The 17,129-nt window shown below is 46.0% G+C and overlaps 1 protein-coding gene across 1 annotated transcript in view; it reads right to left on the bottom strand.

Annotated features, from left to right (window-relative positions):
• Positions 1–17,129, bottom strand: part of LOC122792348 — a 461,671-nt gene that overhangs the window by 30,125 nt on the left and 414,417 nt on the right. The gene's annotated exons all lie outside the window — the stretch shown is intronic.

The following is a 17,129-nucleotide window of genomic DNA, read 5'->3' as shown; positions in this document are numbered from 1 at the left end:
TACGCCATGAGAACTCTATGGGGCTTACCCATACAGTCACCATGAGCTGATTTTGATTAGAGGGCATCTAACTTACTTATTTGCTTTATTAATGCTAGAGGGCCACCTTAATGATTTGTTTTTAATCCTCTCCATTTGCTTGGATCTAGTTTGGACTGCCAATTTAATACATTTGTCTGGTTGTGAGTAAAACGTGACTGGATAACTCTTTGCAGTATTAACATTATGGGTAATACTATTATACTTGACTTTGGAGATTTTTTTTGCAGAATTACAGGAGATTTGTATGTTTAAAGACCTTGAATTCTATGATTTTGATAGGGAAGATTACTAGTTTGTGATCTGACCATACCTCCCAAATGTCCAGAGTTTTGCAGAATGTCCAGATTCTTGCCTCATATTTTTGGTCTGTTCCTCATGAAATTTGTGGATCTGAAGTAGGATATTCATTTGTCTGCAACCTGTGGGTTATGGATCCGACATCGGATCCGAACCAGCATGGTTTTCCAGCTATGGATCCAAGCTCTCAGCTCCTCCCCTCACCCATAATGCCCTGCTCTACCCTCATGACCTCAGATCTCGTTTGCCGCGCATGGTGACTGGATTTGTTTCTCAAGCTCTCAAGCTAAGTGCTAGTTTTACTGTTAAATTTCAGAATTTTGAAGTTTTATTGATTTTTTGTGTGAAAGTTTAGGTTCCCCTTTGATATATTTTTCTTGTTAGAGTTAATCTAAAAGTTTTACCCTCCCCTCGCTGTTGGCGTAGTGTGTGTGTGTTGGGCCTGTGTGAGTTTTTTTTGGTTGTTTAGTTACTTTAGTTTGGTAACTACTTTGTTAGATTGGGATGGCAGACCAACCCAAATCTGTATTTTCTAAATGCTCCGAGTGTGGCCATAAGCTTTCCCCAGCTGATGGCCACACTCGGTGTGTTAGATGCCTGGGGGTTGAACACCTCACATCTGGATGTTCCATTTGTGCAGGGTTCAACCCCAGGGCACTGAAGGAGCGGAGGTCCAAGCTTGTCTTGGCGGGTCTTTTACCGCCGGCCTCGGCTCCGGCCTCCGCTCCTTCGGGAGTAACCGTGGCTCCGGTTCTTCCCTCCGTGGCACCCCCTCCTCCTCCTGGGACTCAACCTCCCGCTTCTGGAGAGGAGAGGGATGCTAGAAAAAAGGACCGGAGGGAGAAGCACCACTGGCGGGCCGAGACCTCCGTTCGCCCGCCAGCCAAGCGGGCTTCTCCCCGGCTCCGTCGGCTCGGTCTCCTCCTTCGGCTCCGGTCCCCAGTGTGCTTTTCACGGGTCCTGAGGAGGAGGAGACCCGATCTCGAGGCTATCGAGGAGGCACTCAAGGCCTGCCTCGTAGCCTCGCCGAGATCTACTTACAGCCTTTCGATGCTGATCTGGACGGATGATGAGAAGATTCATCCAGGCCCAGATGCAGATGGGAGTGCTCTTGCCTCCCCCCCCTCTGGGGGGGAGCTCAACACCCTTTTTCAAACCTATTGCTCCTTCTCCGACCTGCTACCCGGGTTCGGAGCAGCTGGAGCCGAGCAGCCGAGCCGGGGTGGGTCGGCGCCGATAGTACTTGGTACCGGATCCGACCCTGCCCTCGAGTGCATCGGATCCGATCTCGGAGCCTGGATCCGAGCCTCGGATCCGGGGATCAGTGCTCCTTCGGGCGCCGTCTGTGTCGGAGCGCACTGTCCTTCGGATCCGGCGCGCGCCGCTCGATCCACTCTTCGGATCGAGGGAGCCGATTGTCGGATCCTTTGATCGAGGTCGGCTCCTTCGGCGTTTGATGTAGTGGAGAGGGCCCTGTTGAGGGTCTCCGGACCCCGGCACTTGTTCGGCCCGTCCCCTCCTCTGCACTGGGCCAGGCTTCCACCATCCGGCCCCTGGGACAGCCCGCTTCTGTGCCCCAAGTTGTTCCAATGGAACAGTTGCTGCTTGAGGACTCCTCTGACAGCCCCCAGAGGGTGTCCCTCAAGCATACGTGCAAAAGGAGGCACATTGACTCCCGAGTCTCTCACAGAAGACACGGATTTGGAGGAAGGGAAGGCTCCCCATGGTCACCCGAGGATGTCTCATTTGGAGACATCATGGAAATGCTCCGCATAAGGGGGTGGTCTGCCCCAAGTCTTCCTCGGACGAGTCCGTGTTCTTGGAGGCATTTGAAGCGGGCCCGTCTACCTCTTGGGTGTCCCTCCTGCCGACCCCTGGTGGACCTCATTACCACCAGGGCGTGGAAGGAAGCGGACACCGTGGAGCCAATTCCTAAGAGGCCCGATAGGATCCTTAGCCCACCGTCCGACCGTGCCCATTGGAGTAAGGGGCCTCCGGTAGATGCCATGTTGACGGCCACCAAGAGGGAACTGGCTCAGGAGAGTCCCTCAGTCCATCCCGAGCAAGGAGTCTCGGATGATGGACCGCTTGGGAAGCGGATGTTTAGTTCAGCGACCTTCTCGGTAAGGGCGCTGAACTACTTGGCACATGTCATTAGGATGCAGCGAGATCTGATTAAAGATTATGCTTCATCTCCCCCAGAGTCCATTTCGGAGGAGGACAGGGTTCTGCACTCCACCCGTATGGCCACTCTAAGGTCAGTTACCAATACCTCTATGCGGCTACTCTCCCACGCTACGGAAGGCGCTAGAGCTGCGGGGTAGGCCTAGTCACTAGACGTCAGGCCTGGCTCCGTCACTGCATTTTCTGAGCCCTTCAAAGCGTCCTTGCAACGCCCTTTGATGGTTCTGCTCTCTTTGGCAAAACCGTTCGCGAGACGTTGACCCAGAGCGAGAAGGACGGGAAGACGCTGTCTGCCGTCGGAATCCGCTTCTCTGCTCCCCAGAGGCCCTACTCTAGGAACCAAAAGGGTCAGAAGAAGATGTGGTTCGAAGTCGCAGCAGTCCCAGCCTGCTCGGACAACCAGTCCTTCCGTGGCAGAGGAGGACAGGGAGGACGCCGCCCTAGAGGCAGAGGGCTCCCAGAAACTTCGGGTCCAGGGAACCTTTCTCTGAATGGCCACAGCAACCCTGAGGGTTGCCCGACTGCTCCACTCTGGAGGCAGTCGGGACGTTCCTGGGCACCTAGCGGCATGGGAGTCCATAACATCAGACCGCTGGGTTCTCCAAATCATATCCAGAGGATATCGCATCCCTTTCCTTTACCTTCCAAAATTAAAGTCCCTCCCAGACGTCCCACCCGGTCAACGGGAGGCCGCTTTGGCAGAAATTGGCCATCTGCTAAAGAAAAGAGCCATCCAGCCCGTTCCCCCAGACCAGGACGGATCAGGGTTCTACTCCAGGTTCTTTTTAGTGCCAAAGAAGACGGGGGAACTAAGACCAATCCTAGACCTCTCTCTCTTGAATCTGGCAGTCCCCAAAGAAAAATTCAATGGTCACTCTGCAATCTATTCTCCCCCTTCTGGGAGAAAATCACTGGATGTGCTCGATAGACCTCAAGGACGCGTACTACCACATCCTGATGGACAGACGCTCCAGGAGATTCCTCCGCTTCGGCTGGGAGCCAGTCACTACCAGTTCGGGTCCTTCCCTTTGGTCTCACCACAGCCCCCAGGGTGTTCACCAAAGTATTAGCAGTGGTAGCGGCCCACCTGAGGCTTCAGGGGGTGCAGGTGTTTCCCTACCTGGACGACTGGCTCCTTACCACCCCAACAAGGCATCTACTTTATTGGCGAGACTCCTTCCTCCATCTTGCTCCTCTTCTGGGCATCACAATAAATACAAAGAAATCCAACCTGGCGCCCACACAGCTCTTAGATTTTATAGGGGCCAGGCTAGACACAAGGAGTTTACGAGCCTTCCTCACTGCGGACAGAATTCAAAATCTGCAGCTCCAGGTGCGGGCCATTCTCCACTCAAGTTCTGTTCGGCGGAGTTGGTCCTGAGGGCTCTAGGGTCCATGGCATCTGCTATAGCACTTCTTCCTCTTGCCAGGCTCAATATGCTCATTCTACAGTGGACGCTCTTAGTACAGTGGTCATACCTTGCTCTCCCATGCATCATCCCATTGCGATCAGCAAGGCTTGCAAGCGGTCCCTCTTGTGGTGGCTTCACTCCCGGATCTCCACAGGGCCCATTTTGTGCTTCTCCCCTCGCCACGGTGACCACGGACGCCTCCGCCTCGGGTGGGGGGGGCACTTTGCGGGCAGGACCGTCCAAGGCACTTGGGACGATTCAGAGACCTTACTGCATATCAATGTTCTAGAGATGAGAGCAGTGCTCTTAGCGTTGCTAGCACTTCAGGGCTTTCTTCCCTTGGGAACAATTGCGATTCAATCGGACAACATGTCTGTGGTCTGGTACATCAACAAGCAAGGGGGAACAAGGTCTTACCCTCTTTGTCGAGAAGCCATGAGAGTTTGGGAATGGGCAATCTCCACCAACCGCTTTCTAATAGCAACGCACATTCCGGGTCGGTCCAACATCCTAGCGGACAAGCTCAGTCGCACCATTCTGACCCCTTACGAGTGGTCTCTCAATTGTCAAGTAGCGGAACGCATATTCGCACGGTGGGGAACCCCTTCATGCGATCTTTTTGCCTCTCCCTCAAACACCAAGTGCGACAGTTTTTTCGCTCTGATACCTCCTCCCAGAGGTTCCCCAAGAGACGCTCTGGTGCATGCTTGGCCACCCGGTCTTCTGTATGCTTATCCACCCTTGCCTCTGATGCTCCAAGTTCTTCAGAAAGCCTCTCGGGTGGGTTGCAGAATGATTCTCATTGCTCCGTTTTGGCCTCGACAGATCTGGTTCCCCTTCCTAAGGTCTCACTCGGTGAATCCTCCTTGGATTCTAGATCCCATCCCGGATCTGATATCCTATCCATCCTGCATTCCTCCTCCGAATCTGGACAACCTGAAGCTGACCGCTTGGCTGCTCCAGTTCCACTCTTGATCAGGACTCGGTATTTCGTCACCTGTTAAGGCAATTTTGGTGGCAGCTCATAAACCATCCACTAGAAAGGTTTACGCAGCAAGTGGAAACGTTTTCTTTGTGGAGCGGCAAGGCCTGAATCCCTTCACGGCTCCTCTTCCATTAGTGCTTGACTTTCTAACCACTCTCTTTAACGATGGTGCCAGCAGTTCCACAGTCAAAGTACAACTGGCGGCAATTTCTCATTATCACATTGGCCATGACTCTAATCCTCTTATGTCAGCCAAATTGTGTAAAATTTTTCTTAAAGGTACTTTTCTTCTCAGGCCCCCTATAAAACAAGCGGTTCCTCCTTGGGACCTCTCTCTGGTTCTACAGGCCTTGACCACCCCCCCTTTCGAGCCAGCGGCTACGGTGGATCTCAAATTCTTGTCCTACAAGACAGCCTTTTTGGTAGCCATTACATCGGCCAAGAGAGTTTCTGAGCTTCAAGCATTATCAGCTAAACCTCCTTACTTGGTATTTCATCCGGACCGTGTCTACCTCAGGACCAACCCGTCCTTTCTTCCTAAAGTCGCTTCTGAAGCAAACATCAATCAGTCCATTAACCTCCCTGTTTTCTTCCCTAAATATGAAAACAAAGGTGAATATAAGCTCCATTCATTAGATGTTCACAGGCAACTTAGATTTTATCTGAACAGGACGGCTGGTCATAGGCAATCCGACCAGTTGTTTATTTCCTTTGCAAAATTCAATTTGGGCAAGCCAATTTCTAAAGTTTCTCTGTCCCGCTGGATTTCACAGTGCATCTTATTGAATTATCAAGCTTCAGGAAGGCCCGCACCGGAAGGGGTTCATGCCCATTCAACCCGGTCAGTATCTACCTCAGCAGCCTTCAAGGCTAGGGTTCCTCTAGATGATATTTGTGCAGCAGCCACGTGGGCTTCATCTCATACTTTTATTTCCCACTATAAGTTGGATCTTGCATCTAGGGGTAGAGCATCCTTTGGCTCCGCGGTGCTCCGGAATATCCTTCCATGATGGCCCAAGATTCAGGTAGCTGGGGACTCTGTCCCACAGGTTGCAGACAAATGAATATCCTACTTCAGATTTAGAAGTTATGTACTCACCATAACGTTCCATCTGAGTAGGTGTATTCATTTGTCTGCAACCATCCCGCCCTCCTATCCCCCTGGCCTTTCAGTTTCCTGCTTATTCTATGTTACCCCTTTCAGGGTGTTGTTGCTTTGGCAAACTCGATCTGAGGTCATGAGGGTAGAGCAGGGCATTATGGGTGAGGGGAGGAGCTGAGAGCTTGGATCCATAGCTGGAAAACCATGCCGGTTCGGATCCGATGTCGGATCCATAACCCACAGGTTGCAGACAAATGAATACACCTACTCAGATGGAACGTTATGGTGAGTACATAACTTCTAATTCTCTAGCAAATCATTGAAGCATGACATCACTAAATAATGACATACATTTGATTTTCAGACTTTATTTCCTTCCGAATAATGCATGCTATTGTAAAACCTATTGTTTTAGTAGCTTTCAAGTTTGTAAGAGTAATATTTAAAATCTATCCCTATTTTTGGGGCCTTTGTCCCCCACTTACTTTTGCTTTTATCCAGATTGCTTGTTTTAAAAGGTTGAGAGGTATGCTTCTGACTTGTGAGTGGGATACATTGGGGATGATAAATACAGATGTAAGTTTGTTATGACCAGGTGAAGTCTATTCTTTTAAGCTGATTGGAGGTGCTATATTAATAACTGTTGTAAACTTCAAATAAACAAAAGTCTAATTGCTACTATTTTTAGAAGCAAAATTAAATAATTGTGAACGTTATTGGATACTGTTGATATGTGCAAGAAAAGCACTATACAATAAATACTGTTCAAATAAAACCAAAAAGAAAGAAGCTGAGAGGATATGATGCTTTAATATATACAAGCCAACAGCTTGATGTCTTAGCACAAATTCCTTCAAAGTGTCATCAGGAAAATTACATCTTTATTTTTAAAACAAATTTTACACAAAATCTTATGCCAATTAAGTAATAAAATCATTGATCTCATTAAGTTAAAGAATCTCTTAAAGGAACATATCATGAAATAACTAAACAGTGCCTTCATCTATTGGAGTTGAGCCTGTGTTACAACTTTGGTAACTGAGTTACTGAAAGGTTTCTATTTCCATGGATATATTTTTTTACAGATACAAGGACTGATAGTAAAAGAAGTGGAAAAGAAGTTATGTCTTACCAAAATGTTCCATCTGTATTGTTGATTCTCGTTCAGTCATTACGTATGGGTATTGGTTCCGAGCTTGGAACCGAGCCGGCCATTTTCCAAGCTTGCGTCAGCTTCAAACTCTCGAGCTAAACTCTTACCCACAATTCCCCTTTCCCTGTTACCTCAGATTGAGTTTGCAAGTTAAAGAAGGTAGAGGCTACCTCTGGTCAAATAACCTAAGAGAACTGGATGGTGAGATCCACTAGAAAACCACAGGATGGGGAAGGAGCAAGGGTTGTAATGACTGAACGAGGATCAACAATACAGATGGAACGTTATGGTAAGACATAACTTCTTTATCTGATATTGTTAATTCTCGTTCATTCCTTACGTATGGGACAGAGCTCCCAGCTACCTCTTTTCCTGGGAGGCTCTCATGGAAGGATATTCCTGAGCACCATAGAACCGAAAGATGCTCTAACCCCTGGAGGCCAAATCCAATTTGTAATGATTGATGAAGGTATGAGGCATAGCCCAAGTTGCAGCTGCACAGATGTCTTGTATAGAAGCTCTGGCATGGAAGGCAGCAGAAGTTGCCACCGAGCTTGTTGAATGAGCTTTCATGGTAGTAGGCAACGAGATATTACGTTGTGTGTAAATAAAGGTCACACAGTCCTTCAACCATCTAGCTAATATGACCTTAGCAACAGCTGATCTTAATCTAGATCCAAAAAAGGCCAAAAATAACTGGTCAGATTTACGAAAGGGTTTAGTCCTGTTAAAGTAAAAATGGATTTGCCTGTGTATATCAAGGGTATGTAGGCAATACTCTCCTCTGTTTGAGTGGTTGGGGAAGAAAACTGGCAATTCAATGGCTTGATTAATGGACGTTTCAGAGATCACTTTAGGCAGAGATGAAGGATTAGTTCTCAGAGACACTCTATCTCTATGAAAAATCAAGTATGGAGTCTTGATACATACAGCTTGAAGTTCAGAAATATGTCTGGCAGAAGTAATAGCGACCAAAAACAAGGTTTTTCCATGACAAATACTTGAGGTCGCAAGAAGAGTCTGGTTCAAAAGGTGCCATTGTCAGAGTTTGTAGCACTAATGATAAATCACATGGTTGAATAGGTTCTCTAAAAGGTGGCATCAGATGATTCATACCTTTTATGAATGTCTTGCACAATTTATGGGACATAAGAGAGGAGTCTTGGACACCCTCATGAAAATTAGAAATTGCGGCCAAATGAACTCTAATGGCATAAGCCGATAGACCCGATTGAAACAGATTGGCCAGATAGTCTAGTATTATTGACACTGGTGCTGAAAAAGGGTCTACTTGTTTATCTTTCAGCCAACAGGTAAATCTTTTCCACTTGCTCAGATAAGTAATTCTAGTGGAAGACTTATGAGAAGCAATGAGAATATCACGTACTGGTAAAGAAAGATCATTCTGCCTGGCAATCAAGGGAATTGGAGTAGCCAAGCCATTAGCTTCAGGCTGTTCAGATTGGGATGAATCAGGTTCTGTGGGTGTGAGATCAACTCCAGGATTGCATGGAGGATCCATGGTCGATCTAATAGGTGAGGTCAAAGGAATGGGAACCAAATCTGTCGTGGCCAATATGGTGCTATGAGGATTACCTTGCTCTTCAACCACCGGGCTTTCTTCAGAAACTGGGGAATGAGAGGAAAGGGCGGAAGAGCGTAGAGAAGACCCGAGGGCCAATCGTGGACTAGAGCGTCCCTGGGTGACTGTCCCGGAGGGGGAATCAGGCTGAAGTAGTTGCTGCATTTGTAGTTGGCCGGGGATGCAAAGAGGTCGCTGCAAGGATGGCCCCAGCGGTGGAAGATCTCCGCCGCTATCAAGGGATTCAGGGACCATTCATGAGGTTGCAGAATGCACCTGCTGAGCCTGTCTGCTATCACGTTGGAACTCCCGGTAATGTGCTTTGCTAGAAGAAAACGGTTGGTAGACATCGCCCATTGCCATATCCTCATGGCCTCTTGACAAAGGGGGTAAGTTTTGGTTCAACCTTGCTTGTTGATGTTCCAGACCACCACCAGGTTGTCTGATTGAATTGCAATTGTACCAGATGGCAGCAGGGGATGGAATGCTTGCAACGCCAGATGCACCGCCCTCAGCTCTAGAACATTTATATGCAGATGGGCCTCCGGTTGGGACCAAGTGCCTTGGACTGTCTGTCACTGACATAGCCCCCCCACCCCATCAGGGAGGCGTCCGTGGTCACTGTGGCCTTGGGTTGCTGGGGAAAAAAGGGGCAAGACCATTGAGAGAGATTGTGTGTCATCCACCAATTTAAATCCTGTTTGCACCTGTGGGTTACTCGAATCATGGCTGAACGAGGATGCTGAAAGGGATACCATTGGGTGAGCAGTAGCCGTTGTAGAAGCCTCATGTGAAACTTGGCCTGGGGAACAATGGTAATGGAGGCTGCCATGGAACCCAACAGCTGTAGAACCAAGTGAGCTGTGGATTTTTCCTTTGAAAGGATTGGAAGTAGTTGTTGCTTTATCCTTAAAATTATGTGCTCTGGAATAGCAGCTCTGCAGTTTTTTGGGTCCAAGATAACCCCTATGAATTCTGTCGACTGAGATGGGGTGAGATTGAATTTCTGCCAGTTTATGGTTATGCCTAGCCTTTGAGCAGCAAGGAGTGAGTATGCCAAGGCTTTTTCCAGTAGATGTCTGGTGGGGGTGGAAATGAGCCAGTCGTCTGGGTACAGAAACACCTGGAATCCTTGAAGTCGCAAGTGAGCTGTGACAACTGCCATGCACTTTGTGAACACTCTGGGGGCTGTAGAGAGTCCGAAGGGCAGTACTCTGAACTGGTAGTGACTGGCTCCTGCACGGAAGCGCAGAAATCTTCTTGATGGCCTGTCCCCCTTTATGGGGTAGTACGCATCTTGAAGATCTATAGAGCACATCCAATCATCTTTTTCCAAAAGTGGGAGGATAAACTGTATAGTGACCATCCGGATTTTTGTACTCTCACAAATTTGTTCAATACACTGAGATGCAAAATTGGTCTCCAGTCCCCGGTTTTCTTTGGCACCAAAAATAGTCTTGAGTAGAATCCGGATCCTATCTGGTCTGGAGGGACTATTTGGATGACTCTTTTTCTTAGCAGCTTTTCTATCTCTAGTGCTGCTTCTTCCCTTTGACTAGGTGGAACGTCAGGAAGATTTTTTGAAGGGACGGGACAAAGATCGAAGGGGATATGATAACCTCTGGTTATAATCCTTTGTACCCAAGAATCGTTGGTGATGGTTAGCCAGGCAGAAGGGTACAAGGAGAAACACCCCCCAACTACCTCCAGAGTAAAGGAGTTGGACTGCTCTTCAGGAGCGCTGGTAGGACTGGCCAGGGAAAGAATCCCTGGAACCCTAGTTACGTGGTCCCCCTCTGCCTCGAAAGGAGTGTCTTCCCTGTGAGTTTCCCCTTCTGCCTCTGGGGGACAGCTTGGCATGTGTGTCATGGAAAGGACCCTGAGATTTCTTGAACCATATCTTCCCACTCTTTTGGTTTTGGGAGAAAGCACATTGAGGGGAAGAATAACGGACACCTATGGCAGAAAGGGTCTTACCATCTTGTTCACATCTGGCCAGTGTGCTTTTAACTTTGGGCCCAAACAACAAGGAGAGCTCAATGGGGGCATTAAGAAAAGAAGACTTAAAAGGTTCCACGAAGTTGCACAAGCACATCCAGGCGTGTCGTCTCAAGACCAGAGCTGAACCCGCCGCTCTAGCTGTTCCTTTTGATGCATGAGATATCAATCATATAAAAGAGTTAGATATAGACTCAATGGTGGCCAGCTGACAGGCCACTTTGTCACAGACCTCATCAGACACTGCACCAGCCAAGGTTTCAGAGAGCTCAGAAACCAGATCCCTTTGAAGCCTGGTAAAATGTGCCGTATAATTCAGGGACCTGATAGCAAAGGTCGCTGAAGCAAAAGTGCACTTCCCTATTCTGTCCAGGGCCCAGGACTCTCTGTTAGGTGGATGGACAGTCTGGCTTTCTTCTTTCGCCAGATCTTTTTTTGTTGCGGCTGCCACCACCAAAGCATCTACAGGAAGACCTTTGGACCAATGGGGATCTGAAGCAGGCGGGGACAAGATCTTATCTGGCTTCCGGGGAATAGCTTCAACAGTATCAGGGGCCTTCCAAGCACACTGCATGATGAATTGACAAGTTCATCGGCAGGTGGAGTAACCCAGAAGGTAGGGGGCTGGATGCAAAAAGCCTGCAGGAACACAGATTCCTCAGGGGTCAGATTAGAGGGCTGCCAGTCACCTCTCTGTTTCAGGATTTCAAGGATATTGCCAAAGGATACCTCAGAGGGTGACCAAGGAGATCTTTCCCCCTCATCGAAATCTGTGTCTTCGGTGAGAGACTCCTCTGTGGAATCTATGTGCTTCCTCTTACACGAACTTTTCTGGTGGACCTCCTCAGTGGGAGAAGCTGGGGAAGACAATGGAAAAGGGGATTCCTGAGGGAATATGTCCTGGGGCCCTTGCAACCGGTGTCCACTAGGTGCGACTTGTGAAACCAGTGTACCAGAGTAGGGCGGAGGTATAGACAGTCTAGTATTGCCAGCAGCAGCAAAAGCCTTCTCCATCAGTTGTAAGGCTGGTCCACCTGGAGAGGAGTGTATGTCAAGGACAGGGGGCACTCCTCCCCTAAGTGGCTCAGCCTGCTGACTCGGAGTCCCTGGGTGGCTGTGGAGCAGCAAGCTATGCGTGTCACAGCTGACATCCTGAGTCATAGCAAAACTATCCTGCCATGAAGGCAACTGAGGTTCCTTAGTGAGATCCATAAAGGGAACAGCAGAAAGGGAAGACTGTACTATATCCGTGGACATCAAAGGCAATGAAGGAGGAGAATAAAAGGGTGTCTTTGGAGATGGATGATCACCTCCCAAGGAAGGATAGTTCCTGGGGGGTGGAATACCTCTGGCCAAGAATGCCTGGTCCACAAGATGCAACACATCATGTTCAGAAAGACTTCTAGTGGACCTCACAGAAACTGAGGGAGACAGAGGCCTGTCCACAAAAGAGTCAGACTCGGTGCCCATCTCATCTGACCGCACTGAGGACAACGGTGCCGAGAAAGACTGAACAACTGTAGTCTGCACTGAAGAAGTCATCGGTGCCAATGTCGTTGTCTGCACCGACACAGGGATCGGTGCTGAAGTGGTTGTCGGTGCCGAAACTGGAGTTAGTAATAAAGGCCTCGGTTCTGAGGAAGATCTTGGAGCCGACGCGGTCAAGGTCTGCACTGACTGAGTGGTCTGTGCTGAAACAGTGGTAAAGGTCTGAACCAAAGGACCCCTTGGTGCTGATATGTAGAATGCCGAAATCCCTAATGGAGCCGAAGGCCTCGTTGCCGAAGGTCTGGGCACCGAAAGCACTGGGGCTGACAGAGAGCTCCTGAGCTGAAATTTTAGCCTTTTTAGATTTTGGTTGATGAGAGTCTCCAGCCGGGGACAAAGGCAAGGATTTAGCCTTAGTAGAAACATCCATTTTCTTATGGGCTTTAGGAGGGGTTGAGACCTCTGACCCAGAAATAGCCTCTGAAAAGGGAGATTTTAGAAGTCCCTTCAGTATCAGCTTATTTTTTCTTTCTAACAAAGTTCTATTAGAAAAATTTTCACATATAGTACAAGGTGGTTCAACAGATAAATGGGAAGCTCCCAAACAATAAACACAAAGAGTGTGCATCAGAAGTAGGCAGTTTGTGTCCACAATCAAAACACTGATTAAACCCTGGACTACCCTTTTTATCTGCCATATTAACAAATAGAAAAATACCAACAATGGTACAAGAGAGTACCTGAAGGTATGAAAAAGAGAAAAAAAAGAGATTACCAACGATGGTAAGGAGAAATTACCTCAAGGTAAAAAGGGAAAGTAAAGGACAAAAAATACCTGAGGAAAATATGAACACTAGATGCGATAGGGCAAGAGACAATAAAATATCAACTTTTCTGACAGAAAGTAATCTGAAAAGCAATTAAACAACAATTGACTGCACTTAGTTCAAGAGAAGTAGCTTGACACGACCGGATGGCAACGCGGCAAATGAAATCTGAGGTAACAGGGAGAGGGGAATTGTGGGTAAGAGTTTAGCTCGAGAGTTTGAAGCTGACGCGAGCTTGGAAAATGGCCGGCTCGTTTCTGAGCTCAGAACCGATACCCATACGTAAGGAATGAACGAGGATTAACAATATCAGACTGTATGTCATAATAACAAACTGCTGGAGAACTATTTATCATATGAGATTTTTTTTTTGCATACATTTCAGATAGACAAATTCCCAGCAGGACCTTTTCAGTCTGGCAAGTAGGACTTACAAATTTTGTTACAGTAGGTGCCTTTGCAGTGTATGATAGGTTGGTAGGATGTTTTCCTAGAATATATGTCACAAAACACAAATTAGTCAACCCTTTTGCAAGTTTGCAACAAGAATTGAAAGGGCTGGTTCATTCAGTTTTTTTTAAAAAACAAGGAATGTCCCTCATATAAGAGAATTTTAAAAGAACTGAGAAGGAGGTGATAGATCTAAAAAAAAATGTCTTTTGAGGAACTTGGATGACTTTAATACATGCAGTATATTCAGCTTTCATTCTAGGTCCTAGGAGATCTCATGAAAAAGGAAAGGAAACACTTGAACTGGCATTCCAAGAACCAGAAGTAATTTTAAGCCAATACTGAAAAATACAAGCAGCAACAGCAGTTTTTATTTTGTGGAATTATCTGAAAATCAAAACCAGGATGTCACTAACAATAGCTGCCTTGGGACATTACTGAGCAGCCTTTTTGTTTGGAGAAGAGTACTGTAAATTTTCCCCTAGAGAAACAATCCAGACAGGGGATGAAATACATCTTAACTTTGATGATGTTATCTAAATAGTAGTTTAATGAGGGATTACCTTTTTTGCCAAATAAGGGTTTCTACTTTATATGATTTACAACCAGAGGTCTTCTGGTTTTGTCAAAAATTGCACTTGAGATTTTTTCATGGTGTCAAGCAGGTGAGGGTGCTGCAATAGAAGTTTTGGATGACATCTAAGAAGTTGATTCAAGTCTGGTCAGGAGTTTATGTAACTTAGGCATTTATTCTTAAGATGATGTGGAAACTGATTCTATGAATGTGACAAATGATGCTGCTAAAATTGCAGCACCTATGATTTTGTCAGATTTATTCTTTTGAAGATTAATCACATTATACAAACATTATTTTAGGTTAAGACAGCTTTTCAGTCATTTGTGTCAAAGAATCTAAATGATGGTGGAAACTTAAAAAACTTTTTAAAAATAAACTTTGGCTGTTTAACACGCACACAAAGACAGTAATGTCAGTTTGCTAAGTACAGAAATGTATATATCTATGTGTAAGAAGTTATTGAATACAAGTGATTATAAAAATCTTATACAGTGCCCTGCAGTATTAAATAAAACATTTTTTGTATCTTCTCTGTAATGGACAGAACATGTTTTTCTTATTTCTAATGACATACAGAAATTATATGTTATGGATCCATTGGATCCATATTTTTATGTTCTACCTAAAATGCATAAAAGTTTTTTTCTGATTACACAGGCAGACAGTACAGTTATGTAAAAAAACCTACCATAATAGTAGATGTTTGAATGATCACTGCTGCAGTATCCTTTGCTATATGGGCTATATCCTGTCAAGGATATGACAACCATCTAGTTTCCAAAGCTTCAGGGTACCTTCCACTCACTCAAACTGTTAGGCAACTCAAGCTGAGCTGCCTAAAAACACATGTTTGAGCACCACGCCCTTCAAAGCTTTCATGCTACTGAGAGAGGGAGGCTGAGCCCTGAAAGGGCATAGTTAGGAGTAAAAATATGTATGCATATACACACCCTGGCATAATCAAAAAACAAAGGGGATGGAGGGAGGGAGTGGCTACTGCAGCAGTGATCATTCAAACGATACTGTTATGGCACGTTTACCTATACAGCAGTACTACATTCATCATCTTGATCACTGCTACAGTAGCCTTATCTATATGGGTAGATTACCCTAGCTTACAACATTTGAGAGGAGGAAGAAGAAGAAGAAGAAGAGTCCAAGTCCCTGGGGAATGGTCCTAGTAAAACCTTATCTAGACACAGAGAAGGAATCAAGCTTGTAATATTTTATAAAGGTATGTACAGAGGACCAAGCTGCTGCTTCTAGAATACTATTAGACTGCATCCCTTTCCAAAAAACTATAGATTATGCCAAAGCCCTGGTAAAGTGAGCTTTGACCTTGCCTGGAATAGTTTTGTTGTAGTGAGAATAACAGGTAAATTCTTATGACAACCATTTGGAAATAGTCTGCTTTGACAAAAGTTGTCCTTTCTTCTTACCATCACAAAGAAATGAAAAGATTTGAAGATTGGAAAAATTTTGTTCCATCATGATAGCACCAGAGTTGCCTGTGGACATTGAAGTATCCTGACTGCCTCATTTTTAGGTTCAGGAAAGAAAACCGGGGAATGGATAGTTCAGCTTAAAGTAAATTTGGATACCACTTCAGACATAAAAGAAGGATTAGTTCTCAAAGAAATCCTGCCTCTGTGGAAAATGATAGATACACTTCTTGCAGAAGTCACAGCAATCATTAAAACAGCTTTCCATGTTAAGAACTTCAAGTCAGCCTGATGAGCTGGTTCAAATGAAGCAAGGGTTAGTTTCTCTAACACAAAATTAAGATTCCAATGAGAAGCCACCATTTTTTGGATGCCTGGTATGCTAATCCCCTTTCAAAAACATTTGTACATGAAATGCATTGAAAAAGGACCATGGGCAAACGTGCTGAAATAGCTGGTAAATGAACCTTGATGGAGGAATAAGAAAGGCCAAAGGAAAGTAACTCACACAAATATTGTAAAACTAGAGAAACACTATACCTAAATGGGTGCTGGTTATGTTGTTGGCACCAACTAGAAAACTTTTTTCATTTGCTAATATATGATTTTTTAGTAGCAGGTTTTCTTGCCGACAGTAGTACCTGCTGCATGTCCTTACTGAACAGGTGTTTAAAGGGACTTAAGACCCTATCATCCAGGCAGTAAATTGAAGTTTATTGGGGTTGCAGCATATCAAACCCCCTATTCTTGTGTGAGTAGTTCCATTGTGTGAGGGAGCTTGTGGTAATTGCCCCTGGTCATTTCCAAAAGAAGGGAGAATCACCATTGGCTAGTCCAGAAGGGAGTCACCAAAATGATCTTGGGGGATTCCTTCTGAATCTTCATAAGTAACACGGATATCAGTGGAAAGGGTATAAAAGCATGCAGGAAAATTCCTGACCAAGGAGAGGAAAAGGCACTTGTCTTCCAGGCCTTCTTTCATAGAGTTCCGGATCAGAATTTTGCCAACTGATTGTTCATAGAGAAGGCAAAGAGGTCTACTTGAGGGACTCCTCAGATATGGATCAAATCTTGGAACCGCCCCAAACTAGTTTACATTTGTGAGGGTCTGCTTTTGTTTAGCGCATTTTGTCTGCCACACAATTTTGGATGCCTGTAGAGGGAGACCGTGCTGTAAAGTTATATCCCAAGCTAACATGATTAGTCTGCAAAGGGGGAATGAAGTGGATCTCCCCTTACTTGTTGATGTACCACATGATTGTTCTATTGTCTGTAATAACTTGAAGAGGTCCAAGGGACCAAATGTGACTCAAAAAGTTAATTGGCTTGATTAGAGCACTTATCTCTCTTATATGTATGTGCTTGCATCTGTCCTTGGTGTCCCAAACACCTTGTACTTTTAATCCCTCCTGAAACTGCTCCCCAAGCAAAGTCTGAAACATCTGTTTTGACTGACTACTTTTGTGTAGGCAGAAGAAGGGGAGACCTGGATTTAGGGATATTTGCTGTCTCCACCAAGTGATTTCCCTTCTGACAAATCCCAGAACTGGGATTTGAAAAGGTAATAGGCATTGGTGCTGTGACCAAAGA

Source organism: Protopterus annectens, chromosome 1.part2 (genome assembly GCF_019279795.1).
Source record: "Protopterus annectens isolate FY-2018-M chromosome 1.part2, PAN1.0, whole genome shotgun sequence".
Classification (NCBI taxonomy): domain Eukaryota; kingdom Metazoa; phylum Chordata; order Ceratodontiformes; family Protopteridae; genus Protopterus; species Protopterus annectens.
This window is presented reverse-complemented; position numbering and strand designations above follow the sequence as displayed.